Here is a 10,565-nt window from a genome sequence, read left to right as displayed (position 1 = left end):
GAGCAGACGCTGCAAGCAGCTCATCACGATGAACAAACAACCTGCAAAAGTTCAGCACGTCGAGTGCAAGTGCACTGCACGGTAAGTGTTGTTTTCTCTCGAGACGTAGCGTGTGGCATGGCATACGTGCGGGTATAGAAGGGAAGTGCACCCAACACTTTGTTTTGTCAGGCAAGTACAAACCCCATGCAAGCGATCGCGCCCGCCACGGCGTCAAGCGACGCTATGGAGACGGCTTTGACTCGGAGTTTTGTATAATGCGACCCCGCGAGTGTGTTACTTGGGTCTCGTGCGAAGCATTCCGATGGCATGTGCGGCGACATTCCTGGCTTGTTTTTCGTTTGGCCCCACGGAACTGTACAGCTTTTTTCCGCGATGCATGCGGTAACGCGTTCGTCATGGCAGTGGTGAAAACCCTGCGATATATACGTGCCCGTAGTCTAAAACAGCACCGAGACGTGCCGAATCAGTCGCAGAGGGCGGCAAGTGCGACTCGAATGCTTACGCCACTGGCTTCATGCTATTACCAGAACGCAGACTTGCCTCACTGGTAAAATAGCGTGCGCGCCACACCATGCAGTACAACACATCATAGCTTTGCGCAGAGGCAGTGTCGTACCCTATGAAGTGCTAACTGAGGGGCGACTATTACTAGTTGAAAACATTTCTCATTCCGAGCCGGTTTACGTAATTGACAGCACATCAAGGGTCTGGCGCGAGGCTCGTATAACAACGCCCAGCCCATTGCTCGAGGTTTAGTTTCCGAAGTCGTTTTCGTCGACAAAACGGTTTCCAGTCTTTCCATGCACTGCTGAAGTGTCTCCTTAACCAAAATTATCGCCCGCAACACCTGCAAAATTATTGTTCAGTTCTTCAAGCTCAGAAAGTTAACGCGGATCATGGAAGGGAGCACGCACTCACTTCGCATGCGCAGTTGCCCTGCGGTAATGACGGCGCAACTTAGAATGCAGCTGGGAGCGAGGGCACGAGCATGCACGAGTCCGGGAAGGTTGCCCGGATGTCATGTCCCCTCCCTCCAAATCTCAGGGTGCTTCGATGTCCTCCACTTGAAATGTTCTCCAGTGTTGTTATCACCCACAATAACCATGTGAGCGGAGTCGGTAGGGGTGATCCAACCAAAGGTGCATACTCTTTGCGTTTGTGACACGATCTTCGTATACGTATTACGTGCCGCCCGCCGTCGCTGCGCACATTCCCGCTTGTGTTCACGACGGTGTTCTTCGTAGGCGCGCTGTTCTTCCGCAGTACTCACCGCACGCGGCCTACCCACTGCATGGGTGCAAGGGAATTGGGTTACGTGGGTTGCCCCTTGATTTGCCTATAGAGCCCGTGACGTGTCTATTCCAGTGTCTATTCGGTCTTACTTTTTTTATTACGATATCCTTTTTATCACAATGTGTTTTGACACTTCTCGCTGTTGAACGCAACTCGGGAATGCCCGGCGATACGTTTTTGCATTATGCTTTAGCTCTTTTAGCGCTTGGTGGCCGCTGTCTTTTTTGCCTACGCACACAAACCGCCAGAACCTAGCGTGTAACAGCTCCGCTGTGAAAAGTCTCCACAATTCACACGATACGGGATCCTCATAATAGAATTTCTATGTTCAATCCAAGCGCTATCGAAACCGAGTGCACCAGAAATGCAAGAAAGGCTGTCCTGGGATGACGTCAGACGGAAATGCGCCGCAACAAAGTGCGTGACGAAGTTTCAAGTGTATCGCGGCAAATATACTGGTACGGCAGTCGCGGCAGATGCTTGACAGTCGAAACGTGCCGTGTCAGTATAACTGCCGTGACTGGAGATGGCGTTCAGTTTCACCCGCCGCGGTAGCTTAGCGACTATGGTGTTGCGCGGCTAAGCACGAGGTCGCGAGATCAAATCCCTGCCGCGGCGGCCGCATTTCGATGGGGAAGAAATGCAAAAAAAAAAGCACCTGTGTCCCGTGCATTGGGGACACGTTTACGATCTCCTGGCACGTGGTCGAAATTAATCAAGAGTCCCCCAATACGGCGTGCCTAATTCTCAGGTCGCGGTTTTGGCACGTAAGACCCCAGAATTTATTCGAGACGTACGGTTTCAATCTTCGCCGCGCTTTTCTTCGCAAGGTGTTTCCGTATGATGCGCTACCAGCGCACTCGATTTCAATAATGTCTGGATTGAGCGTTGACATTCGACGATGATTATCTCGAATTATGTGAGATATTTAAATACTATAAAAAAAGGAGATTACTCAAAATGTGACTGCCTACAAATTTTTCATGTAAACAACTGCCCCGAAGATTCTAAGGGAAGGTTAATTGACAATATTTTGACAATTATACTTTTTAAACGTCTCTGCATAAGAACGCCATGTTCGCTGCGCTCAGATATATAGCCTCTTTATTTTAAAAAAAAAGTGTAGAAAAAAGAGAGAGAGAAAGAAGTTTAATGACACGAAATGCCGAGAGGTCGGCCTGAGGTATATTCCTCTAGCCAGCTACTCGGCATTGGGGGAAGGGGAAGAGGGAAAGAAAGAGGGAAGAAAGAGGTGCGTGATGGGCGACGATGACGATAGAAGGAAGATGTAGAACATATGGCAAGCAATTTGGCATGCTCAAAGTCTGCAATCCAGGCCCGTAATTTTTAAAAAGTTCAGTAATGCCTTGATGGCCTTGAAACTCGACTGAGCGTCTGGCCAAGGGCCTAAAATAACGTCCTCCGACAACGGTGCGCTGTCGAGACGCGTAAAGTCCTTTACCAACCTATCACGCTCTTCCACAAACTTAGGGCAGTCACAAAGCACATGACCTATAGTCTCAGTCACATTGCACACCTCACAGTGTGGAGACTCGTTGCGTCGCATGAGGTGCACGTATCCGCGCGTAAACGCTACCCCCAGCCTTAGTCTGTGCAGAAGACTGGCACAGCTTCGTTGAATTTTCGGTGGTAGCCTAAAATTCATGGTGGGGTCCAATCTCTGGAGTCGTCTGTGGCGATTATCCGGATTGTCCCAGTGCTTTGCTGTCAATTTTCGGATGACACTGGAGAGGAGACAGTTGGCGTCCGCTCTTGAAAATGGAATTGAAAGCAGTGACTCTCGTTCTTCGAGTGCTTTCTTCGCTTCGGCGTCGGCCAGTTCGTTGCCCTGTATACCACAGTGACTAGGGATCCACTGAAATGTGATGTGGTGGCCGTTTTCTTGCGCTAAAGTGTAGAGCTCAGCAGTTTGAAGAGCCAACACTCTATAAGCGCTTTCTTTCAACACCACTCTAAGTAGTTGAAGAGCCGATTTTGCGTCACGGAAAACTGTCCATATTTGAGGAGGCTGTCGCGCAATATACTGAACGGCCTCTCTTATTGCCACTAATTCCGTAGATGTTGTAGTCTTACACAACAATTCTGAGTACGCCGGAAGATCTAGAGGCACAGATATCGCTGGTCAGCAATAGCGCTGGGCAACATTACACGTCTTTTTTTTTAATTAGTCAAATTTATTGAAATACTGGAGTGGGTTTTAAGTGCCAAAACCACGATGTGCTTTTGAGGCGCATCCTAGGGGAGGGACCGAAGATTAATTCTGACAACTTGGGTTACTTTAACGAGCACCCAATGCAAGGTACAGGAGCGTTTTTGCATTCCGCGCACATCGAAATGAGTCGGACGGACCTCACACTCAGCAGCGGAATGCCATAGCCACTCAGCTTACGCGACTTTCTTTGCTTTTCCTTTATTACCACCTCTGAGGTATACCGCGATTGGTGATCAACTGTGATCAAAGAAGGAGTTGAAATCACGCGCTTTTCCGTTAAGGGAACTGCACACTTTGGGGACGTCTAGGACCAAAAATTTATATATATATATATATATATATATATATATATATATATATATATATATATATATATATATATATATATATATATATATATATATATATATATATATATATATATAATTTTATCGCTTGCGTTGTTCTTAGGAGGGTGGTGTCAATCCCCGACAATTCGAAGATTGGTTAACGATGTTCCACTGTCATGTCCTCATCGCTAATTTACACTTGCAGAAGTCTAGCCTGGCACTATCTCATCTATGCTCTAAATAAAGTAAAATAGAATCCATTCATAGCAATTTTTTTTATTGAATGAATGATGAATGAATAGAATTTGTTGATAGGAAAGACAGAGAGGTCGACCTGAGCTAGTGCGCTCTAGTCTGCTACTCTGTACTGGGGAAGAGGGAAGGGGAGTGAAAGTATTGGGATGGATGATGATGATAAGAGAAGTGGTGAGTGCTTATGTACATGAGACAGTTCCCTCGCTAGAGCCGCTCGTCGAGCTTGGTGTCCTGCAGGAACTTCAACAATACTTTTGTGGCAAGCATTGAAATTGCAGTGTCAGGCCATGGGCCGAGAATAGCTTCCTCCGACAGTAGTTGTCTGCCAACGCTGGCTAGGAAACTGTCTAACGTCCTTCGCTCCAGCACATATGCTGGGCAGTCGCACAGTACGTGTTGCAGTGTTTCGGGCATCTGGCAGTGTACACAATCAGGGCTGTTCGATTGGCCGATGAGGTGTGCGTAGCGACGGGTGAAAGCAACGCCGAGCCGAATCCTGTGTAGCAATGATGTTTTGCTCCGTGTAAGCTTCGGGGGTAAACAGAATTTACCGTCTGGGTCAATCATACGTAGACGTCTGTGAATGTTATCAGAGTGGGCTCTGTAAGCCTTTGTAAGGTCCTGCATGAGTGCCTTGATCATGGAGTTGGTGTCAGGTCGCGAGTAGGCAATCCGTACTTCATCACAGGAAGGGGAGGCCGATCTTGCCTCACTGTCAGCGAGTTCATTACCAAAAACACCACAATGGCTAGGCACCCATTGAAAGGTGATCACGTGGCCACTTAACTCGGCACTGTGATAAAGTTCGACGATTTCCAGCACGAGCCGATAGTATGGTCCTTTGTTTAAAAAGTATTTTAGCGCCTGTAGCGCTGATTTGGCATCGTACAATATTGTCCATTTATGGGGTGTCTGCGTTCTCATTTTATTGAAGTGAACGTTAGGAGAGGTTGGCGTCTTTATGGTGGCACCGGCTACTCCTTGTCACTTGGCAAACGAAAAAAATTTGCGTAAAAAGGGAGAATAGCGACACGAAATATGGCACTCAGTACAACACTGCATGAATAAAAAATATACAGTCCAACAGTACATGAGTCGCAAAGTTCTGTGCATTAGTTCAGTCCACGTACGCATATATAAAGTCAGATGTTTTGAACAGCCAAAACACACAAAACATGTAATACACTGCAAGTACAGAACAGAATGATACATATTGCGTAAAAGTTGCGATCACCACATAAACCAATTATGAACCACGAACAACTTTCATGTACCTCATTTAGCGTATTCGGATCATCTGATACTTATTATTTTTCCAAATTTTTTTTTATTCTGCCAGTGGTTTTCCAATACAAGACTACAAAAAAAAAAAGATTTCTCAAGGTTTCGCCATAGTAATCTTGGTCTAATATTAGACCTGCTGTGCTCTCTCCTTGGCAGAGCACAGCAGGGTTAGGAACGTTTGGCGAGCCGTCTATGATTACCTAGACAAAACAAATAGATTACCGTGTAATATGTTTCTTTAGTTTAAAAAGTGTCTACAACTCTCTCACATTTTCCTTTTTTCCTTTTGCCTACATCCTGCTGTTATTCATTACATAGAGTTTTCGTGTTCAGATGTGTTGTTCTCTCTTTTACTGCTTAAACATTGTATAACTTATGTAAACATTTTTTGTTTATTTATAATCGCAAATGTCGCCAGTTTATTAATGTATATTTTATGCAACGAGAAACAAGAGGTCACGCTATAAATATATACCACTAATGAAACAATAAAATAGAATCTGGATCTGAACTCGCCCCCCCTCCCCTCCCCCCCCCCTCCGCTAATTTCATTTCTCCGTCCTAAAATTCTAAAATTCAAATTCTAGAAACAAGAATTCTGCAATGTAGCTAAAAACTGCAGATCCCTTTCTAAAATTTCTTTATTTTCTTTCCCCCATTGTGTAATTCGTCTCCCCGAGCTTGCGAACGAATTTTTTTCTCTTATTAAGAGTGCTCGAATAGCAAAACGTTTGAATCAAATTGAATACGAATATTCGAGATAAACAACCTTGGAGCACCGAGTCTAATACCGCGTGCTTCCCATTCCTAACCAAAGTGAAAAATAAACTTCCTGCGGAGCCTGTTTGGCAAAAAGTATTTATTTACGTTAATGTGACACATTTGATGCAGTTAACAAATGGGTGTGATGGTAACTCAGCAGCTTGCGATTGAGAAATAAAGGAAACGCGATCGTACCCTGTGCACCACGACATCGGCCGTGATGAAACAAAAAAGCATGACGTCACCAGGTGCACGTAATAGAGCACAGTGTTCGTTTAAGGTGCTAAGTGTAATAGTAGAGCAGCACCGCACGTCGTTTAAAATGAATACTAACGTTGTGACACTGGCCAAAGAATAAAATCTTTGCCTAAGTCGAATCGGCAAACTCGTATAGGCTGCCTATGGCGAGACATGTTTATTCAAGCACATGAAGTGATTCTGCAGAAATGGTGTTGAATCGGAAACTGATCAAAATGCGCAAGCTTGATGACGCTCGTATGCTCATTCGTCGCTGTTACGAACTTGTACCGCTGCACCACGATTACGGCTTTGTGGTCCCGTAGCGCTCGTCACCCGTTTCGTGACAGAGCGTTGGTAGCGATGACTCCGAGCCTGGCGTCGATGAGAATAACAAAAGGGACTTTATACATTATATACAGGTTATCATACAGGACATGAACGGGTCGGCACTGGGGCCGAGTGCTCACAACAAACGCGACTGTTCTCGCACGACGACGTCCGGCGAAAACGCGTTACACATCTCACCCCAGTCGGGACGACACTCTCTCCCGGTGGGGTCGGCAGATCCTGTTTTCGAGCGGCGTGTCACTGCTTTTATAATCCCCGAGGCCCATTGTCACTCAAACGGCCCAATACAAAGTCAGCACACGACGGTCGTCCGAGGGGTCCAACCAGCGACCGCGCTGGCCACCCGGTTCAAAGTTCGCGCGCGCGGTGACCTCCAGGCAAGGGAGGTGCGGCGCCGGGCTGTCGGCCACACGCGGACACGTTTAAACACGCTGCTTCGCCGAGGCTTCTCCCGGACGAAGGCGCAGCATCTTGTCTTGTGAAGGGAGAATTATGGCGCTCGCAGGATAGATTCCGCATCTTGCAGATTCGGAATCCGGGCTTGTGGTAATGGCACAACAGCATCCCCGCCCTCAGATAAGGCGCCGGGAAGACGAGCTGCCTCCACGTGGCTCGGATGCCAGGCGCGCACGTTCGTCCGGCTCGTCCAAGTTCACGTCCAGTGTCGGGACGCCAGGTAACATCACGTGCCCAGGTCCGACTCGCCAGGACAGGAGCTCTGCTCACCACGTCGTCGCCAAGGCACCTTGACCAGCTCCGCTCGGGTCGTTCCTAAGACCTTGCTTCTCGCCACTGGTCCCGCTTGGTCGTTCTGCAGCTTGCAAAATCGACCGGCAAAAGGCAACACCCAACACGAACAAGTGCCCTCTGTCTCCCGTCAAACACCAGACAAGGCCATAATTCAAATCAACCTAACTAAATCGCTATCCCCTTTTGCTCCCGCTGCAACAAGAGGCAGGTGTACGATCTAGCACACAAGGCTCAAACAATCAGTTTTCAAATCAACAACACACCAAAATAGAAACAATTAACAATCAGCAATAATAATTACAAATAGAATGGTCCCCTTAAAATCGCTTTGGACCGAAAACATACTTCTGAGGAAGCAAATGAGGTCATTCATTTTTCCCGGCGATATTTTCGCGGAATCTGAAGCTGCTTATATTTGCGACCCTGCTTATCCGTGTAGCGGCGGTACAATAAGCCAGGTTCCTTGCCAAATGAAACCCCCTTTTTTTCCACTCCCCGTTTGACGCTCTTCCTCAGATCGGCTAATGAACAATCTTCCTGTTGCTCGCGAATCAGACTTTTTCTTTCAACTGCAGCCTGCTCCTGCCGGCTGGCGGAAACCGGAGCGAGTGCGGAGCCCGCGTCGCCTAATTGCGGCGTCGAGTCTCTATCGCGGCTAGCACTGCACGCGTCACTCCCACTCACTTCCAGGACCCGCTCGTCTAGGCCAGCCTCCGAGCTTTGCCTCTCCCGTGACTGCTCGCCACTCAAGTTACCGTGATCGGTCCGTGTGCCGCACCGCTGTTCGCTCACCGACGCTAAGTCAAGTTCCCTCGACAGCGGGCGCGCTTTGAATCGCGTGGGGGCCATGTACGCCACGTCGGCAAAGAATGATTTGCCCTGATCCCTCAGCAGCTGCTCCGAGCTATTTGAGAAGAGGTAGGAAAATTGCTCCGGGAGGGCGGCTGACACAGCGGCTTCGGTGTTAAGTTTCCCAAATTCTCCTTCAATGCTAACCGTTGCGATCGGTAAACAGACACTCTCCTTCTCGGCCACTTGCCGTATCCTAACGCACTCTCCCGTAAAATCACTCGAGGAGACGAAAGACGGGTGAACAACGTCCATAGTTGCTGCAGAGTCCCGCAGTGCTCGGCACTTCTTGCCGTTTACCTTAATTTCCTGCACATAGGGCTCCAATAGACGTATGTTCTTGTGAGTTTCCCGTATCGTTGCAAAAGCAATTCTCTCTGGGCAGCTTGCAGCGATGTGCCCTTGCTTTTTGCAATTGTAGCAGGTTAACGGTCTCCGTTTTTCAAAAGAACGCGTCATTTCGTTTCGCTGTTTCGGACCATCGTCATCATTCTGAGATGCATTCTGTCCATCCCTTACAGTTTCTTTGGGAAGGGACTCGTCGTCCTGAAACTCGCGACGCGTGATTTCCTTCCGTTCGTCGGGCTTCCCGGAAAACACATCTCTTCTATCTGCTTTTTCTACACGCACTGCCTTGCTGTGCAAGCTGCGGCGGGTGTAATACTCTTCCGCTAACTCTGCTGCCTTGTTTAGCTTAACCTCCTTTAGCCTATCTTGCAGCCAGAGCCGGACATCCTCATCAATGCAACGGTAGAACTGCTCCAACGCGATGCATTCGACAATTTTGTCGCGGTCGTCGTAAACCTCTTCGCCCTTCAGCCATTCCACCAGGTCGGCTTTTAGACGAAACGCGAAGTCAACATTCGACTCCTTACCCTTTTTTGCGTACCGGAACCTCTGCCGGAAGGCTTCGGGCGACAATTTGTACTTCCGCAGTAGCGCTTCCTTCACATCACTGTAGCTCTCAAACGCCTCTTTCGATAAGCAAGTTATTACGTCTGATGCCTCCCCAGGAAGCAACGCTAACAGATTCTGTGCCCAGAGGGATCGCTCAATGCTATTCCGTTCGCACACGTGCTCAAATTTCACGAGGTATTTGGCCATATCCTCTCCGACGACAAAGGGTGGAAGTTGATCGCGTATTCTTGGAATGTTAGAAGTGAGACTAGGCGCTGGCGAGCTATTTCGGGTCTCCAACTCTTTCATTTTAAGCTCGTGCTCACGAATCTCTCTCCTTTCCTCCATGCAACGTTCCTTCTCCCTCTTTTCCTCCTGTTGCTGTTCTCTCCTTTCCTCCTCTTCGCGACGTTCCTGTTCTCTCCTTTCCTCCCTTTCCCGTCGTTCATTGATATCCGCCCAGGCCTCAGCGGCCTCCTCAGCCGTTACGTCCCCAGTCCTCATGACCTCAAGGATCGCATTCTTTCTTTTGGTTGAGCCCAACTCAATGCCCAACTCCTCACAAATTTCGAGAAGTTCCTTCACCTTGTACTTCTCCATCGTTCACACTGTCCTCCTGCTGTTTACCCTTTTTGAATATACCTGCCGTACGCTACTATAACACTACTAGTAAGACATATGCAAGTATTTCACACACTGCCCTGTTTACCCCCTCAGCATCCCCTGGTTTTCAAAACACTCTTACTAGGCTTGAAACACACAAGGTTATCACAATGCAACACCAAATCCTTCCCTAAGCTACTATAACCTGTGTCAGAGAAAGTCTGGTGTTCGAGGTAAACTTCAGGCACTCACCGCGCCGAGGTAGCTGATGCCGGTCAATCCCGTAGCTGCCATCCAGTGTTACGGATTTCCAACCGGTGCCACCAGTATTACGACATCCAACCGGTGCCACCAGTGTTACGAACTTGTACCGCTGCACCACGATTACGGCTTTGTGGTCCCGTAGCGCTCGTCACCCGTTTCGTGACAGAGCGTTGGTAGCGATGACTCCGAGCCTGGCGTCGATGAGAATAACAAAAGGGACTTTATACATTATATACAGGTTATCATACAGGACATGAACGGGTCGGCACTGGGGCCGAGTGCTCACAACAAACGCGACTGTTCTCGCACGACGACGTCCGGCGAAAACGCGTTACACATCTCACCCCAGTCGGGACGACACTCTCTCCCGGTGGGGTCGGCAGATCCTGTTTTCGAGCGGCGTGTCACTGCTTTTATAATCCCCGAGGCCCATTGTCACTCAAACGGCCCAATAC

General features: G+C 48.3%; 1 pseudogene; it reads left to right on the top strand.

Annotated features, from left to right (window-relative positions):
* The first annotated feature begins 593 nt into the window (after positions 1–593).
* LOC135916060 (U4 spliceosomal RNA) lies at positions 594–676 on the top strand (annotated as a pseudogene).
* The last annotated feature ends 9,889 nt before the right edge of the window (positions 677–10,565 follow it).

The sequence above is a fragment of the Dermacentor albipictus genome, chromosome 4 (genome assembly GCF_038994185.2).
Source record: "Dermacentor albipictus isolate Rhodes 1998 colony chromosome 4, USDA_Dalb.pri_finalv2, whole genome shotgun sequence".
NCBI classification, from domain to species: domain Eukaryota; kingdom Metazoa; phylum Arthropoda; class Arachnida; order Ixodida; family Ixodidae; genus Dermacentor; species Dermacentor albipictus.
This window is presented reverse-complemented; position numbering and strand designations above follow the sequence as displayed.